This window comes from Heptranchias perlo, chromosome 1, assembly GCF_035084215.1.
Source record: "Heptranchias perlo isolate sHepPer1 chromosome 1, sHepPer1.hap1, whole genome shotgun sequence".
Lineage (NCBI taxonomy): Eukaryota > Metazoa > Chordata > Chondrichthyes > Hexanchiformes > Hexanchidae > Heptranchias > Heptranchias perlo.
Genome location: NC_090325.1, coordinates 107,970,776 through 107,990,248, shown reverse-complemented (window position 1 = coordinate 107,990,248; position 19,473 = coordinate 107,970,776). Strand labels below are relative to the sequence as shown.

The 19,473-nt window shown below is 40.9% G+C and overlaps 1 protein-coding gene across 1 annotated transcript in view; it reads right to left on the bottom strand.

Moving 5' to 3' along the window:
* The window catches only part of ldb2a (LIM domain binding 2a), a 458,572-nt gene that overhangs the window by 314,910 nt on the left and 124,189 nt on the right, over positions 1-19,473 (bottom strand). The window lies entirely within an intron of this gene.

The following is a 19,473-nucleotide window of genomic DNA, read 5'->3' as shown; positions in this document are numbered from 1 at the left end:
GAAGTGCAATTTGTTCCAGGTTGATCAATTCCTATATATGGATTGTTATCATGGCTGTCATTTGCAAATTTTCCTTACAAGTCATCTAAATGGCCCTGAAAGACAAAAATCAAAATTATTCTGAAAGATCGTGAGATCATCACTGAAATAATAATAATAAACACAATGATCATTATTTCTGGATTTCAAGGACTTCCTCCAGTGTAACCCATTGAGTCCTCAAGCCTAAAAGTATGAAAAAAGAAAGTACCTTAGCTCATGAAATCCATTCCTTCCAACAAACCTAATACAATTTCCACTGTCATAACTCTTCACACCTTTTTTTAACCTGGTTTGAAAGGTGAATTATCACAGGTGAGACTTCCAAGAATGTAGCATTCTATGATTTTTTTTCCTCTAAATTCTTAAGGTAATGCATTTAAGGGGAAGCTAGATAAACGCATGAGGGAGAAGGGAATAGAAGGATATGTTGATAGGGTTAGAAGAATAAGTGGGAGGAGGCTCACGTGGAGCATAAACACCGGCATAGACTTGTTGGGCCGAAAGGATGCACAGCACAAACAGGCCTATGTAAGGTAATCAAACAAAAAGTCCAAGATAGCAAATCTCTAAGACTGCTGAGAGTTGTGTCTCCTTGAAGGGAGACAAGACTGTTCTTTGTGTACAGCATCACATCTAATGGTATAAAGACTCAGTTAAGTTGGTCAAGATACCCTTTTTACTATAGCCTCCGGATTGCTAATAGATGCTATTGCATCCATCAATTCAATTTTATTGCCAAACCACTTGTTAAAGCCCCTCATGTTAAAAGAAAACAAGCGTATTTCAGTATCTGAAAAAAGAAATTCAATTTTTTTCTAAAAATAAAGCCCTATCATTTTCTTTTAACCCTTTAGATTGCAGCCCAATCATATTCAGTTCTGCCAATCTCAATCATTGATCTTACTGAAGTTCAATCAATCTTGGCTTTCATGGGATCCATAAAAGTGTTCCTTTGTTATTCTTTCCTTATTTTTCTGTTACTCTCCTCTTCCCTCTGCGTGTTTCTCTCAGTGTTGTTCTCTTACCTTTGTCTTGGTTACTTTCTACCTTTATCTATCTTTATGATATTCATCCCTTTCTCTTGCTGTTTCTCTCACTGCGTCAGCGTAACACTTCCCTTTCTCTGCCTTTTCATTGCTCACTCACTCTCTCCCTGTGGCTCCATATTTTCCCCTTTCTGTAATCTCTCCCCCATGGCTTCTTTAATCTCCCCTTTTCTGTGATTTCCCTGTAACTCTCCCTCTTTGTTATCTCTCTCACACACAATTACTCCCTATGGTGGTTGATAGACAAGTAGGCGGTTGTGGTTTTCAGAAGCCAATCATCACAGCACTATGATGTCACTGCAAGTGTTTCTCATGGCTCCATCCTAGGTCTGACCATCTTCAGCTGTTTCATTAAAGACCTCCCCCTCTGTCATAAGGTCAGGAGTGGAGCTGTTTACTGACAATTCCTCACTGTTCATCTTCATTCACAACTCCTCCAACAAAGAAGCAGCCTATGTCGGCTGACAGCAGGACCTAGACACTATCCAGGCTTGGGCCAACAAGTGGCAGGTAACATTTCTGCCACATTAGAGCCAAGCAGTGGGCAACTCCGACAAGAACAAAAAGTCCAGCCGTCTCCCCTTGACCTTCAATGGCATCACCATCATCATGTCGCCTACTATCACCATCTTGGAAGTCACTATTGACCAGGAGTTGAACTGGATCAGCCATATCAACACCATGGCTACAAAAGCAGGACAGAGGCTAGGGAATCTGCGATGAGTTGTTTACCTCCTGATCCCTCAAAGCCTTTCCACCATTACAAGGTTCAAGTCAGGATTGTGATGAAAGACTCACCATTCCCCTCGATAAGTGCAGCCTCAAAAACACTCAAGAAGCTCAACATCATCCAGGACACTTCAGTTCGATTGACCGATACCCTTGTCACTGGACTCAATATCCGCTCCCTCCACGACTGGTGCACTGTAGCTACAATATGTACGATCAACAGGATGCACTGTAGTCACACACCAAGCTTACTTCAACAGCACCTCCCAGCCCATCTGTCAGCAAGAAGAACAAAAGCAGCAACATAATAGGAACACCATCAGCTCCAAGTCACACACCATCCCAACTTGAACATACATCACCATTCCATCACTGTCGTTAAATTAAAGTCCTGGAATTCCCAACCTAGCACCACAGTGGGAGTACCATCATCGCGAGGACTGCAACAGTTCAAGCAGAAGGCTCACCGCCAACTTCTTGGGGAAAACTAGGGATGGGCAATAAATTTCCAGCATCACCACACGGACTGCAGCGGTTCAAGAAGGTGACTCACCACCACCTTCTCAAGGGCAATTAGGGATGGGCAATAAATGCTGGCCTCGCCAGCGACGTCCACATCCCGTGAACAAATATAAAAAAAAACCCACACCTTAAGAACAAATAAATATAACTCTCTCTCTTACTTTCCTTTTTCCGTGGTTGTTACTTTCTCATTTCTGTGATTGACCTCTGTTTCACTCTCTTCCTCCAGCTCTGCTACTGTCCCTCATTCTGTAATCTCTCTTTCCCTCTCCCTAGTGACCTAAAACCTTTTCCATTTCTGTGATCTCTCACCCCCAACACTGTCTCTTGCTCACTTCCTTTCGATGTTTCTCTATTTGCTCAATACTTTCTTTCTTACTCCAATGATTTTCACAATTCCAATTTACTTTCATTTTACACAGTTTAGCTCACATTCAACTTCTTCTCAAATGTTTTGTCAACTCGAGAATAATCCATGAATTTTTTTTTAAAAAGAGAAAGAATATCAAATATCAAGGCCTTAAATAGGCTGCTGCTCTACTCCCCTGAACAGCTGATTAGTGCTGATATACATGAAAATGCACACCTCTGCTCTCCAAAAATGTGATCAATAAATTTCTTTAAGTGTATCCTACAGCGAGGTCCACATAAGATTCCTTTGGAGTCTGGAACTAGACGACAGTCCATTATTTGAGACTCCCACTTTAAATCCTTCACAGCTACAGGGTTCAAGATTCTTGGTTTTATTGCCTCCAGTTTTAATTCCCCCTCCCAGGGTGGATATCTAGTTACCTGGAACTTTTGTGTGGGAAAGCAATAGAAGCAATCTTTCCATGCAAGGAAGTTTACCCTGCCTCCCAAGTAAGGCAGCCATTAGGATTTTTCGTGTCTAATTAAAACTTGAAAAGACTGTCTAGAAATCCAGGGTCCTGGAGCAGGCAAGTTTTTACCTCAGTAACCTCTGGGTTAACTATATGGATAAACAAAAAGAATTGTAAATGGGATGACTAGAACAAGCTGGCGCCAGAAATTAAGGTTACTAAAATTAAATCAGTATAAGCATAAATGTTGTGACATGCCAAGCAAAACATAAAATCTCAAACCAGAGGGCATATGCTTTGAAGAAATCCAATAGGCCATTCACTTTTTTTCCCAAAGTCCTTACCCATATTCCAAGATGTGGAGATGCCGGTGATGGACTGGGGTTGACAAATGTAAAGAATCTTACAACAACAGGTTATAGTCCAACAATTTTATTTGAAAATCACAAGCTTTCGGAGGCTTTCTCCTTCGTCAGGTGAATGACGAAGGAGAAAGCCTCCGAAAGCTTGTGATTTTCAAATAAAATTGTTGGACTATAACCTGGTGTTGTAAGATTCTTTACATATTCCAAGAAACTAGGTATAACCTACCAAACCAGATTTGCAGGGAGAAAGACATTTCCCATAATGACTATCTGAAGAAAGCAGGACTGATGTGAATTCTTTGGCAAAGGAGAGATTTCAAACAAATGTAACTAGTATTGGTCAGGAGACACAAACCTGATCTGACCTAGTGTACAAATTAGAACAGTGAAGAGCTTCACCACACATTAAAACCAAAACAATTCCTCCCCATCCTTGAAGACAAATCAGAAAAAGTATTCTCCAGATTACTAATCTACCATTATTTAATCTTCATATTTTCAGAAAAGTTTGGGAGTTTTAACAAATTTGATCAAGCATGTTTATAACATTCAATCCGTTTTGTAACTGAATACACGTTCAGCTCCTTTTTAAAAAGCATTCACCAGCAAAGCGTTAACTGCTTTGAATGGGAGCCTTGTCCTTATATCTACTACTCGTACCAAAAAAAAACCTGAGTGTACACAAGAAGCTTCATCTGCACTTTCCCATTCCCCTAGTACTTGACTCCTTTTTCCTGTTAGCATGTTGTGCAGGGACAAACATGATAGCCTCATTATAGTGATTAACGCAGTACCTGAGCCGAGACAAGAACCTAGGAAGTGCAGAGGCTACCACGACTAACCTTGCAAAGATATTCTACATTTTATTAAAAAATACCTAAAAAACATTTTTTAAAAACCCTGTAGGTACTCAATCCATGAAACCAAAATTTTGCAGAAAAGATTTTCATTATTTAAAAATTGATTTTAAAAAAACAGTTCCTTTAACATTGCTGTAAAGACAAAGAGTCCCTGCGGATTTATAATGTGTGGATTCATCCAACAAACTGCTCGTACCTCTGACCTGTGTGTTCAGTCTTTTTTGTAGTGCAGGCTGACAGAATCTCTGTAGGATGTTATAGTATGCTGTCATGATACTAGTCTGCATTGGATGGCTTTTTTTAAATAAAAGAAGAAAACTTTAGCAAGGAGCAGCAAGTCTGGCTCAGGGGTGCAAACTATCATCTTCAAAAACATCATAAAAGTAATGAGACAAAAAAAGATTGAATAATAGAATACCAGTAGTTCTGGAAACAACTAAGCAAGGCAAGCAAGTAAAGGAATCTGTTACATTTGCTTTATAGAAAATATGCCAAATAAAACAAAGCCAACAGCAAGTTAATGGCTAGCACTCAGCAGGTACAAAGTTAAAGTGAGAAGACTTTAAAAATGCAATTACCACATAGGTGAAACAATTTTTGCATACATATTTGTTCTTAATAGATGAAAATACTCGTGGCAGCCTCCAACACCAGTGCTTTGGTGAACACATTACATATAACTGTTGTTAAGTTTTTGGGTCTTTTTGCCAATTTGAACTGCGAGCTACACTTACTGAGCATTAGAAAAACAATCAAATAAATAATAAGTATATTCGCAGTAGACATTATAATACCCTAACTCCTCAAATAAGGAAAATAATAAATGGTTGACATTCTTTACATTAATCTATATTTTATAAGCAAATTTTATATTCTCACCAACAATGGAAGCTATATAGCCTAACCAAGTCTAATTAAATATTGCAGAGCATTTTTAGATTTGAAATACTCCAAAAAAATTACCAGGGTTGGGGGATTTGAGTAACAGTCAGCCAAATTCAAAAGAAACTGCTAGCCAAACACATGACTGAAGAAATCATACATTGTGTTTGTGTCTGAATTGTAAGGCTTGGCTCCTCCCTCAAGCCAATTTCTCAGACAATCAAACAGTTATCCTTGGAACAATTGTATCGATTTAGGTTGGGATATGATTTCTGAGTGCAGCTAGCCTTTAACTCCTTACATATCATTGCTGAATTAAAGGAGCCATTGTCAAGCTAAAAATAAACAAAACATGCTTCATTTTGGTTACAATCATCATTGTTCAAAAGGAGACATAGCCACATTACGTGGGTAGCTATCCCAAGCCAACAGGTAAAATCACCATAACTTTAAGATGAATCTAAACAGAAATAGCTAAAGACAAAAAATACAAATGCTGAAAATCTGAAATGCCAATGCAAAGCAGTTCAACTGACATATGAAAAAGAGAATGATATAATTTTGTTAGCCAATTTTTCTTTCAGCTATTAGTAGCCTGGGGCAGATTTCTAGTATGTTCCGTTTTTATTGCCGAAATAGACAGCTTTTACTTCCTGCGTAACATATTAGAGGAGAATTTGGGTGGGGTGCTCCCAATCTCCTGCTGTAACTTCGGCAGAAACCTAGGAGTAATGACAGGAGCGGCTGCTCTTAGATGTTTCTCCAGGAATTCCGCTGCTCTCCTGTCGGACAACCCCCACAGAAATCCCAGACTAGTGTGCTGGCCTCCTACTAAGATCACTATCTAATAGCAATCATAATATGATTGAGTTCAACGTTGTGTTTGAAACGGAGAAACCCGTAACAGCTAGCCAGATTCTAAATTTAGGTAAGGCCGACTTCAACAGGATGAGTCAGAGACTGTCCACAGTAAACTGGGAAAATCTGTTAATGGGTAAAATGGCAGAAGATCAGTGGGAGGTGTTCAAAAAAAGAATTTAACGTGATACAGAACCATCTAATATCACTAAGGGGCAAGAGCTTCACTTGCCAAGAAAAACAGCCATGGGCGACAAAAGAGGTAAGGACAACATAAAACTAAAAGAAAAAGCATACAAAAATGCAAATAATAGCACAGATTCTGGCAACTAAGAGAGATACAAACAGCAGCAAAGGGTGACAAAACAGATAGTAAGAGCTACAAAAAGGAGTATGAAAAGAAACTTGCAAGGGATATCAAAATGAACACAAAAAATGTTTACAATTATATTAGGAAAAAGAGGGTGGTCAAGAGCAATGTGGGCCCCTTAAAAACTGATAATGGTGAAATTGTAAATGAAAATAAGGAAATGGCAGACATGTTAAATAATTAGTTTGAGTCAGTATTTACAGTATAGGAAGAGGATAGCATGCCGGACAACCCAAAGAAACTAATTTTGAATCAGGGACGGGGACTCACCATAATTAATGTAAGCAAATTAACAGTAATGAAGAAAATAATGGCAATAAAGAGTGACAAATCCCCAGGACCAGATAGTTTCCATCTCAGGGTTTTAAAGGAAGTCGGTGAGAACATTGCAGAAGCCCGAACTATAATCTTCCAAAGTTCTCTCGATTCAGGAACCGTTCCTTTAGATTGGAAAATTGCACGTCACTCTGCTATTTAAGAAAGGTGAGAGAGGGAAACCAGGGAATTATAGACCAGCATCTGTTGTCGGGAAATTACGAGAGTCTATAATTAAGGATAGAGTGACTGAACACCTTGAAAATTTTCAGCTGATCAGAGAGAGCCAGCATGGATTTGTAACGGGTAGGTCATGCCTGATGAACCTGATTGAATTTTTTGAAGAGGTGACTAAATTAGTGGACAGGGAAATGTCTATGGATGTTGTTTAAATGGACTTCCAGAGGCATTCGATAAAGTCCCTCATAAGAGACTGTTAGCTAAAGTTGAAGCTCATGGAATTGAGGGCAAATTATTGACCTGGGTAGGAAATTGGCTGAGCAGGAGGGGGCAGAGAGTAGGGATATTGGGTAAATACTCAAATTGGCAGGAAATGACTAGTGGTGTCCCACAGGGATCTGTGTTGGGGCCTAAATTATTCACTGTATTTATTAATGACATAGATGACAGGATAGAGAGCCACATATCCAAGCTTGCCGATGAAACAAGGATAGGCAGCATTGTAAGCAATGTAGATGAAAGCATAAAATTACAGAGAGATATTAATAGATTAAGTGAATGGGCAAAACTGTGGCAAATGGATTTCAATGTAAGCAAGTGTGAAGTCATCCACTTTAGATCTAAAAAAGATAGATCAGAGTACTTTCTAAATGGTAAAAAGCTCGAAACAATGGAGGTCCAAAGAGACTTAGGGGTCCATGTACATAGATCATTAAAATGTCATGGACAGGTACAGAAAATAATCAAAAAGGCGAATGGAATGCTGACCTTTATATCTAGAGGACTACAAGGGGGTAGAAGTTATGTTCGCTGATGACTGCACAGTCTTCAGTTCCATTCGCAACCCCTCAAATAATGAAGCAGTCCGAGCCCACATGCAGCAAGACCTGGACAACATCCAGGCTTGGGCTCATAAGTGGCAGGTAACATTCGCGCCAGACAAGTGCCAGGCAATGACCATCTCCAACAAGAGAGTCTAACCACCTCCCCTTGACATTCAACGGCATTACCATCGCCGAATCCCCCACCATCAACATCCTGGGGGTCACCATTGACCAGAAACTTAACTGGACCAGCCTTATAAATACTGTGGCTACGAGAGCAGGTCAGAGGCTGGGTATTCTGCGGCGAGTGACTCACCTCCTGACTCCCCAAAGCCTTTCCACCATCTACAAGGCACAAGTCAGGAGTGTGATGGAATACTCTCCACTTGCCTGGATGAGTGCAGCTCCAACAACACTCAAGAAGCTCGACACCATCCAAGATAAAGCAGCCCGCTTGATTGGCACCCCATCCACCACCCTAAACATTCACTCCCTTCACCACCGGCGCACTGTGGCTGTAGTGTGCACCATCCACAGGATGCACTGCAGCAACTCGCCAAGGCTTCTTCGACAGCACCTCCCAAACCCGCGACCTCTACCACCTAGAAGGACAAGAGCAGCAGGCGCATGGGAACAACACCACCTGCACATTTCCCTCCAAGTCACACACCATCCCGACTTGGAAATATATCGCCGTTCCTTCATTGTCGCTGGGTCAAAATCCTGGAACTCCCTTCCTAACAGCACTGTGGGAGAACCGTCACCACACGGACTGCAGCGGTTCAAGAAGGCAGCTCACCACCACCTTCTCGAGGGCAATTAGGGATGGGCAATAAATGCTGGCCTCGCCAGCGACGCCCACATCCTGTGAACGAATAAAAAAAAACTTACCCACTACAAATGTCAGGCTCACCGGTCTGTAGTTCCCAGGCTTTTCCCTGCCGCCCTTCTTAAACAAAGGCACAACATTTGCTACCCTCCAATCTTCAGGCACCTCACCTGTTCTATGTTATATCTTTTGGATACAATTAAATACATAGAGATTCGGTGTTTTATCAGCGTTCATTAGGTTGAGATTCATATTCTCCAGAAATTTTGCTGTTTGTATTTTTAGAAAATATCTGAAGTAAAGTAAATTTCCATCCAGGTTGGCTTGTTGGGCCTGAGGCAAGCACTCCTGCTCCTCCGGGCTCACAAGCTGTGCCTTTCTAGGCACCTACTTGTTAGTCTCAGGCCTTCTTGCCTCCTTTCAAGAGGAGTATAACAGAAGGCCCAGAATCCCGGCTCCACCAGGGTTGAAATCGGGAAGTCCAGAAAAATGGCGGCCCAAAGCCCCCTTGAAAGGTTTTAAGGCCCGATCCGCCTCCTGGTAGTAGGTTGATCGCCCGCCCCGGTGAAAACCAGAAATGGGCGGGTTGGGGATGGGTATGAAATGGTGGCAATTTTCAATGCCCTACCCCCAATCCACCCGTTTTTCACTTTGAAAATTGAGCCCATTAACTTTAGATTGTACACAATTTTTTTTTTTGAACAGCTATTAATAACTAAGGAAAAAAGGTGCTGTTTTGGTCCAATGCAAAACTTAAACACCATGTTCTTACAGTACCAAAGATTGTTTATTTTATATTGTTCATTTATAATATTATGAAATTAATTGATGAAAGATCATCTTTCTTTTTAGACAAAATCCTTTAAGCATGATCTGAAGTAATGCAAATTTAACATGATGAATAGTTACACAAGAATGACTATAGAGGAACACGAGTCGGCCACTCGTCCCCTCGAGCCTGGTTCCACCATTCAATTAGATTGTGGCTGATTAGTACCTCAACTCCATTTACCCACTTTATTCCATATTCCTTGTTACCCTTACCTAACAAAAATCCATTTCAACTGACCCAGCATTCACAGCCTTTTTGGCAGAGAGAGGTCCAGATTTCTGTTACCCTCGGTGTGAAAAAAAAAGGTAGTGCTTCCTGATTTCACTCCTAAATAGCCTCGCTCTAATTTTAACGTTGGGCCCCCTAGTTCTGGGTTCCCCCACCATAAGAATATGATTTAAAACAAGCATAGAAAATAGGACAGCAAGGGTCCGCATCTCTGAGGAAAATAACTTATAGAAACCCAATAGGTCATTGAAAAAACACTGAGGCATTCGAATAGTGAAAAACAGTGATATTCACTAGACAGGGTGTCCTAAGCTGGTATAAACATACTAAGATCTGATAATGGTAAAAGGCTACGTAACACTAGGGCCTAAATTTTAACTCCACGACTGGGTGAATTAGGAGCGGGTGAGAAGGTAAAAATTGTAAAAAAAAAACTAAAACCCAACCCGCCCACTTTCGGTTTTAATGGAGGCAATTCGAGGGGGCGGGTAACCAACCCGCTCTTAGGAGGCGGGTCGGTCAATAAGAGCTTTCAAGGATGCCTCCATTTTGACAGGTTTTTTATTTTTAACTCCTGGGAGCCGGGGTTCCGAGGCATTCTGCTTCACGCCACATGAGGGGAGGAGAGAAGGCCCAAAACAGCAGGTAAGTGCCTTTATAGCACCGCTTGTGGGCCCGGAGGAGCAGGAGTGCTTCCCCCAGACCCAACAAGCCTACCTGCAGCGAACTCCGCCCCCCCCCCCACCCCCAACAATCTCCGACCCCCACCGATGACTCCCAATCCCCTGATGACAGACACCCCCCCGATGGCAGACACCCCCCCTACCCCCCATCTAAGACTTATACCTGCTCGCATCCGCTTCCTGGTTCTTCTCCCATCCGACTGAGACCAGCCGATCAATCAGGCTGGACTTTCAGGTGGGAAACCGAAAATAAAATAAAAGACATCCTTACGTCAAAATCGTAAGGATGTCCAGGAAACCCATATTTCCGGGTTTCCGGTCAGGAATTCCTGCACCCCCCCACCCCCAAACCCCCGCCCTCTTCCCAGTTCCGGGTTAAAATTTAGGCCTAAGATATTAAATAATCCTTGGTGGTTTTTGGAGAGTCAGCACAGTAGGATGGTTTACGAACAGGAGATAAGACCAGCGGTGCTTACGTACAGAACAATGCAGCCAAATAGTATCATGATAGGGCATGCTCCCTCCCAAAAATTAGAGCTCTCAAGAGGGACAGTCGGAAGTCCATTGCCACAGGCAGTCCACGAAGGCTAAGCCTGATCAACTTGGGTTCAGCAGACAGATCAGGTTGTATCAGGTTTTATTGATTGCTTGTCATTAATGTAATCCGTAGACAGTTGTATTATAACTATAATACTGTTGAATGTAATGTCGAAGACAGCTGCAGTGCAATTCTGTTGTAAGTCAATCTATTAAACTTGCCATTTTATAAACACACAGATTAGAATCAAGCGGAGGTGATTGTTGATGGGATTAATAGCCTATTGTTGAGAGAAATCCGCTAACACCCACCAGAGGAAATATTTTCTTGGTACCTACCCTAACAAATCCCTTTATCATGTTAAACACCATGATTAGATCATCCCTCAACCTTCTAAACTCAAGGGAATACAAGCCAAGTTTATGCAACCTGTCCTCATAATTTAAAACTTTAAGCCCCGGTATCATTCTGGTGAATCTGTGCTGTACCCTTTCCAAGGCCAATATATCCTTCCCGAGGTGAGGTGCTCAAAACTAAACGCAGCACTACAGATGGCATCTGACCAAGGCTCTGTACAACTGAAGTGTAACTTCCTCACTTTCCCCTTGAGATAAAGGCTAACATTCCATTCTGATTATTTTTTGTATCTGTGCACTAGCATTTAATGATTTGTGTACCTGGACACCTAAATTCCTTTGCTCTTCCACAGCTCCTAGTCTCTCGCCATTAAGAAAATATTCCAATTTTTCTTTCTCGTCCAAGGTAAATGACCTCACACTTGCCCACATTGAACTCCACCTGCCATAGTTTTGCCTACTCACTAAGTCTGTCTGTGTCCCTTTGTAACTTCCTTCTCCCATCCACACAACTTACTGTGCCTGCAAACTTGGATATACAACTCTCTATTCCTTCATCCAAGTCATTAATATATATGGTGAAAAGCTGCAAGACAAGAATGATTTTTATCTTTGCTTTACAATCTCTGACTCAGAGGATTCTATCCCACCCACATGTCTAGGAAATACTTGTGTGTAGAGCTTACGTAATGCATACAGGGTATTATGGTATGCATGCATATACTGTGCACATATAAACATACATACAGAAAGAAAGACTTGCATTTATATAGCGTCTTTCACGACCTCTGGATATCCACGGCTAACATGCACAGAAACAGATAGATACAGGAGCTACACACAAAGTGATGTTGGAGGCTTTCATGGGTTTCGGGGGATACCAAGTGATGTTTTAATAGTTTATAGTTTTAAATTTAATTGCACGTAGTCTAACCTTCCAAAAGAGTAAAATTCAAAAAAAGTTAGGATTTCCATTGTAGAGTGCAAACAGAGCTTTATCAATTGTTCCACATACAAGAAATTTGTAGCCACTTTCAGACAGGCTACAAATAAAAATGATTAGATAAAAGTATCCTTACACAAAGATGGCATCTTGTTTCTGTGAGACTTAAGGTCAGCCTTTCTTAATGCAGTTCAGATGATTGGAACATTTACCTTTTTTCTGGGTTTGTTGTTTTCTCTCCTATTTTAGATCCTCCTCTACCACATGCTGTCCTTTGACCAGGTCTGCTGTGAATGTCCCTCTGCAATACGCGCAAAGGAGATGTGTGAAAACAACATGTGATGGCTTAGCCACCAACCTGTGGTTCCATCCCATGAGGAAGCACCTTGCCTCTGTTCATGTCTTCCCCCACTGATAGATTACCCAAGACGACTCACTCAGTAGCTTAGATTGCTCAAAGGAAAAATACAGGTGAAAAATATGGGGTGGATGTATTGGTCATGCCCCAAATCGAGGACTGCGGCCCCTTATGCCCTCGATAAAGATGATATCGGACCCCCATCCCTGTTGGCTACATTTCCGATTGCAACCTGCCCACTGGCTACCAGGTGGACTACTTATAGGAGGGATGCCTAATTCACAGATAATGGACTGGGAGCAGCAGGTGAAATTTTCAGTGTTCTCATTAGCTGAAATGGTACCAATGTGCAACAGCATGAGTGAGAAGGTGCATCATCAATTCCACATTCTACCACTCTCAATCATGGTGCAGGGAGGCATTGACAGAGGTTAAATCAGAGGTTAAATATTACTCTCTAGGAGAAAGGGAAAATTGAAGGAGACTCATTGCTCAATCACTCCAGTACTACATAGCTGGCTGAAGAGCAGCCCTGGCAGAGACCCTGTGAGCCTCAGTCCACTCGTCTACAGGAGCTTCATGGAGCAGCAAAATTGAGGGACACTGGGAGAAAATTAAAGGATTAATTCGCTCATAAAAAAATCTTTTTGGAAAGAAAAATCGGGTCAGCTACACAAATGCAAATTTAATCTGTGATTGTCTGTGTGCAAAAGACTGAGAAAAAAACAAAAGGAAGATAAAACTATACCTTATTTTAAGATTGGGTATATTGTAAAAATAATAAGAGGCAAACAGCCATTAAAAACAAACTTGACTAATTCCAATTCATCCATTTTCGATATGTTTATTTTTCAGATAGCAATCCCCTCCACCATTTTGGACAGTTTTTAATAAGAGATGTAGCCTTAGCTTTGCTGCACAATATAAGCACAGAGCCATTTCTCCAGGGAATTGCAACATGCAAAAATACTGGCCCATTGTTAAGAGTAAAAATTTACAGAGAAGACTCTCTTCCAGCAGCTAACTGCTGTAAAACCAGCAAAGATTACTTTATAAGAGCTATTTGTTGTCAACTATACGTTTTTCAGAATTTACTCTGTGTTATATAGTAATACCTGCCTAGTTTTTCAATTCTCCTCCATATTGATTTTTCTAAAAATTATTTTAAGTTGTGTGTGAAATACTCTGAACATTTTGTAAACGTAGACTGGTGGAGACTACATGTTTCCAACACATATTTCATCATTTCCTTTCCTTCTCTGCTTTTAATGCTGTAATCAGTTTCACATCTAGAAATTTAATAGCAACAATATCACATATAACAAACCCAGAACGCAGAAAAACAGTCTTGAGCAACACAAAATAATTTGCAAAAACCACAGCATTGGCAGTAATATCAATATAAGTTCTAAGCAAATTCAGAATATTTAGACATAAATGTACTAAAATATTTTTGAAAAATTGATTAAAGTCAACTTGTTTTTCTGCCACAAAAATATATATGCTTACACAAAACAGGACACGGTGATATGTACCAGTTAAAAGCAAGGGCACAGGTTAATAACAAGTTTTTTTGCTTCTAAGTTGTAGCTAGTTATAATGAAGTAACAGGATTTTTTTTTAAAAGTAGAATTACCCTTGAGAAAAATAATCAAATATTTCATTATAAAACAGGCAGCTGAGGACTTACATTTAAAATGAAAATTTAAATTTATACATTTTGGCAAACTTTTGTGCTCATCCAAGTGAGGAATTTCAAAGCTGGGATACTTTTCCACCATTGGGCACCCAGGGGTTAGCAGGAGCAGAGTAAAACTCTTGCTTACTCTTTCCAATAATTTGTCCCAACCACAATGTCATGGGCAAGATTGCCAATTGGTACTGAACTACAGGAAGTTTTGCAATATGGACTCTGACCTATAAAGAATTGTAAAATGGTGGAATTCCACCATTTCCACCATTTGGTGGAAAAGTATCCCAGCTTTGAAATCCCTCACTTGGATGAGCGCAAAAGTTCGCCAAAATGTATAAATTTAAATTTTCATTTTAAATGTAAGTCCTCAGCTGCCTGTTTTATAATGAAATATTTGATTATTTTTCTCAAGGGTAATTCTACTTTTTAAAAAAAATCCTGTTACTTCATTATAACTAGCTACAACTTAGAAGCAAAAAAACGTGTTATTGACCTGTGCCCTTGCTTTTAACTGGTACATATCACTGTGTCCTGTTTTGTGTAAGTATATATATTTTTGTGGCAGAAAAACAAGTTGACTTTAATCAATTTTTCAAAAATATTTTAGTACATTTATGTCTAAATATTCTGAATTTGCTTAGAACTTATATTGATATTACTGCCAATGCTGTGGTTTTTGCAAATTATTTTGTGTTGCTCAAGACTGTTCTTCTGCGTTCTGGGTTTGTTATATGTGATATTGTTGCTATCAAATTTCTAGATGTGAAACTGATTACAGCATTAAAAACACCAGGTTATAGTCCAACAATTTTATTTTAAAATCACAAGCTTTCGGAGATTATCTCCTTCATCAGGTGAGTGAGTGAATGAGAGGTTCTCAAATCGCATATCTTATATTGGGCTGGGACACCATCACACCAATCAAAGGTGTTGTTGGTGTTCAGACAGGTTAGCCACAGAAAACAGTAGGTCCCAATATGCTGAATACACAATGTGTCAAATTACACAGACAGAGAGAAAGAGACCCGAAAGGCAGAGAGAGAGAGAATTTCCAGTTGTATTAAAAACAAATAACTTTTTTTTCCTTGCTGGTGGGGTTACGTGTAACGTGACATGAACCCAAGATCCCAGTTGAGGCCGTTATCTGTTTTTAATACAACTGGAAATTCTCTCTCTCTGCCTTTCGGGTCTCTTTCTCTCTGTCTGTGTAATTTGACACATTGTGTATTCAGCATACTGGGACCTACTGTTTTCCGTGGCTAACCTGTCTGAACACCAACGACACCTTTGATTGGTGTGATGGTGTCCCAGCCTAATATAAGATATGCGATTTGAGAACCTCTCATTCACCACTCACTTGACGAAGGAGATAATCTCCGAAAGCTTGTGATTTTAAAATAAAATTGTTGAACTATAACCTGGTGTTGTAAGATTCCTTACATTTGTCCACCCCAGTCCATCACCGGCATCTCCACATTATAAAGAATTGGACTGAGACTTTTCGCATAGGATCCTTACAGCCAGCAGAGAGAGAAGACTTTTTATCCTATCGGTCTGAGCTGGATTCAAATTCAAGTCTCAGATAGTGTGCTGACCTACTGGACCACCCAATCCCCCTCAACACAGAAAGCTCAGCTACGCTACATACACTTGATAGGCAAAGCTGCATAATTTCTATCTTAATATATAATTGGCTTATAAAGACCCAAAACAGAATGCTCCCCTCTAAGAATGTTCTGTTGAAATCACAATCATGTTTCAATAGCAAATTTGAAGGCAATTTATGAAGGCTAATTTTTTTATATCATTGTGTCATTATAATTGGAAAGTTTTAAGACTCAAGAGGTAATGAAGAGAAAAGCTACAGTACTTCTGATTTTTTTCAAATGACTGTATTTTTACAGCAGAGCCGATTCTATTTGCAGCATGCAGTGAACTGCTAGCATAAGCTTCTTTATCCAGATTAAAAATACCTTCCAACGGTTTCTTAGGATTTAGAATTCTACTACGTTCAAAAAATTCTGAGATAAGCCAAACAGTATTTGACCGTGGGAGAGGGAACAGGGGAAATCTGATCAATGAAATTGGCAGTTAAAAACATAACAAATCAATATGGTAATGAGTATATTTAGTGTTTAATCTGTTAAACATTCAAGTAATTACTTTATGTGCAGCTTCAACATTTAAAGGGACACTGCGTATGGTAGACCACATTTATTGACATGTACTTCACAAGTCATTTCTGATATCAGTGGTGTTTCGTGAGTAATTTATTTTGGAGTAAAACTTGAAATTTCCAAAAGGAGTATTCTGTGTTTATTACCTAAATACAAACTGCATAAAAAGACACTAGGCTATAAGTTCAGCCACGTAGCCCCCATTTTTTTAGGCCCAAGCAGCCTCTTAAGGTCCCAAAATGGCATCCAGAATGCGCACGCCACTTCTAGCGTTACGTGCACCGGACGTCATCTTGGTAAAGGCATTTGTGCAAGCGCAAATAATGAATGCCGGCTCCATGTAAAGTAAGGGGAATATGCAGTAGATCAGTGTGCAATGCTGATTTAAAGGGATAGATACGATTTTGGAACTCAACGCTCCAGCTAACGCACTCTCTCAACGACGGACAGTTGAACAGGTTGTGGATGGCCGGGAGGACCCCACACCAGCAAAATTTAAAGGGACCATGCAAGATTTACAGGTCAGTTGCTGGATTATTGTTTCTGGCTGCTGATGCATTTGAGCCTATTTTTGGAGGTCCTATATTTGAATACTTGGACTAGGTAGCATAGCCTAAAAATTAGAGCCAGGACTTGCAGGAGTCAAGTTAGGAAACGCTTCTACACGCAAAGGGTGATGGAAGTTTGGAACACTCTTCTGCAAACGGCAGTTGATGCTAGCTCAATTGTTAATTTCAAATCTGCGATTGATAGATTTTTGTTAACCAAAGGTATTAAGTGATATGAGGCTAAGACGGGTAAATGGAGTTAGGTCACAGATCAACCATGATCTCATTAAATGGCGGAACAGGCTCGAGGGGCTACATGTTTCTGCCACTTGCTGCCTCTTGTTGTGCACCACCTTCTCCTGCAAGAAAGCAGGACATGTGTCGGTGAGTATCCTGCAAGATGTTTGGGTGATGTGCCTGTCATGGTTGAATAACTGACAGTGTGTGTGACCTGTGAGTTGTGGATGTGCGGCTTACAACAGTGGTAATGTGTGAGGGTGAGAGGAAACATCTGATTGGAAGAGTTGAGTACTGAATGAAAGAGTTTGTTGGTATGTGGGTGATGGGGGTGTAGTGCGTGGTGCAGTTGATAGAAGATGTCACTTGACAGTTGAACTCACTCACTTTGACCACTTGTGTCAAAGCATTGAACTTCTTCCTGCACTGCATTCATGTTCATGGTGCTATGCGCCTGGCATTAACTTTGTCCCCCACTGCCCCTGGAGCATATGTCTGGAGGGCCTATTGCCCCTGTGCGGATATTAAACGCCCCTCCTTCTGACTAGCACAAGGCCTCTAGTGCATCATCAGAGAACCTTGGTGCATACTCTCTCGCAGGCCTGGTACAAACTCAGATCGGCAGATTGGTGAGGTATGGTGTGCAGATTGGAGGATATGGGATTTAGTAGCACGCAACCTTTATTCAATGTTTTAACATAACTCAACAATTTGTAAACATAGGGACGGGACCTGCATCTGTGTTTTACATGTGTGATGTCTGATCTCCGTTCAGAATCCCTGCGGACCCGTATCTTATACTTTGCAAATAAGAGGTGCAGGCTGCCTTTAAGAGGTGCGAGTCACTCACGCGATATCGGGGCCCCCCCCACTACTGGTGAGAAGCCATTCAACAGTGCAGCCATGCCTGGCTGCTCGCCGGAATCAGGTAAATGACCAGACAGCACAAATCTCACGTGCTGCCTGCATCGCAACAACTGGGTTAATCATGCACCGCAACCCCGCCCCCGGATTCAGGGTTATCGAATTTAACCCCCTAAATGTCAAAATGTACTCTCAATGTAGCTTAAGCACATTTACAGTTTTTCAGTAGTTTGTCTAATTTTGCTTTGTCAGCATATCAAAATGCATGACCACCTCATCACAGATAGGTTTGTCACCAAAATGTATTCAAAAACTGGATATAACCCTTGTGAATTCATATAAGCCACGTTTGCACAATGAAAACTCCCATTACTCAATTAACAATTACCATCTACAAAAATATCTACATACACTATCTGTGTGGTAGACTGTGCAATACTGCAGCTTAAAAAGATTAGGTGATATCAGATACAATGTGCTTTTTTTAAAATCTAAAAACACACCAATATAGTAAAATGCAAGGAGAGAAATATATTATTAGGTTGCAAAGCAGAAACAACAACTTGCATTTTTTTTGCACCTTTAACATGTAGTAAAACATCCCAAGGCACTTCCATAGGAGCGATTTTCAAACAAAATTTGACACCGAGCCACATAAGGATATATTAGGACAGGTGGCCAAAAACTTGATCAAAGTGGTAGGTTTTAAGGAGCTTCTTAGAGGAGGAGAGAGAGGTTGAGAGGCAGAGAGGTTTAGGGAGGAATTCCAAAGCTTAGGGCCTGGACGGCAGAAGGCACAGCCGCCAATGGTGGAGTGATTAAAATCGGGGATGTGCAAGAGGCAAGAATTGGAGGAGTGCAGAGATCTCAGAGTATTGGAGGGCTGGAGCAGGTTACAGAGATAGGGAAGGGGAGGCCACGGAGGGATATGAAAACAAGGATGAGAATTTTAAAATGGAGGTGTTCCCAGACTGGGACCCAATGTAGGTTAGCGAGCACAGGGGCGATGGGTGAATGGTGCGAGTTAGGATATGGGCAGCAGAGTTCTGGATGAGCTCGAGTTTACGGAGGGTGGAAGATGGGACGCCGGCCAGGAGAGCATCAGAATAGTCAAGTCTAGAAGTAACAAAGGCATGGATAAGAGTTTCAGCAGCAGATGAGCTGAGGAAGGGGCAGAGGCACGCAATGTTACGGAAGTGGAAGTAGGTGGTCTTGGTGATGGAGCGGATATGTGGTTGGAAGCTCATCTCAGGGTCAAATAGGACGCCAAGGCTCCGAATAGTCTGGTTCAGCCTCTGACAGTGGCCAGGGAGAGGGATGGAGTCAGTGGCCAGGGAATGAAGCTTGACATATATTTTATAATTTTAAGTAAT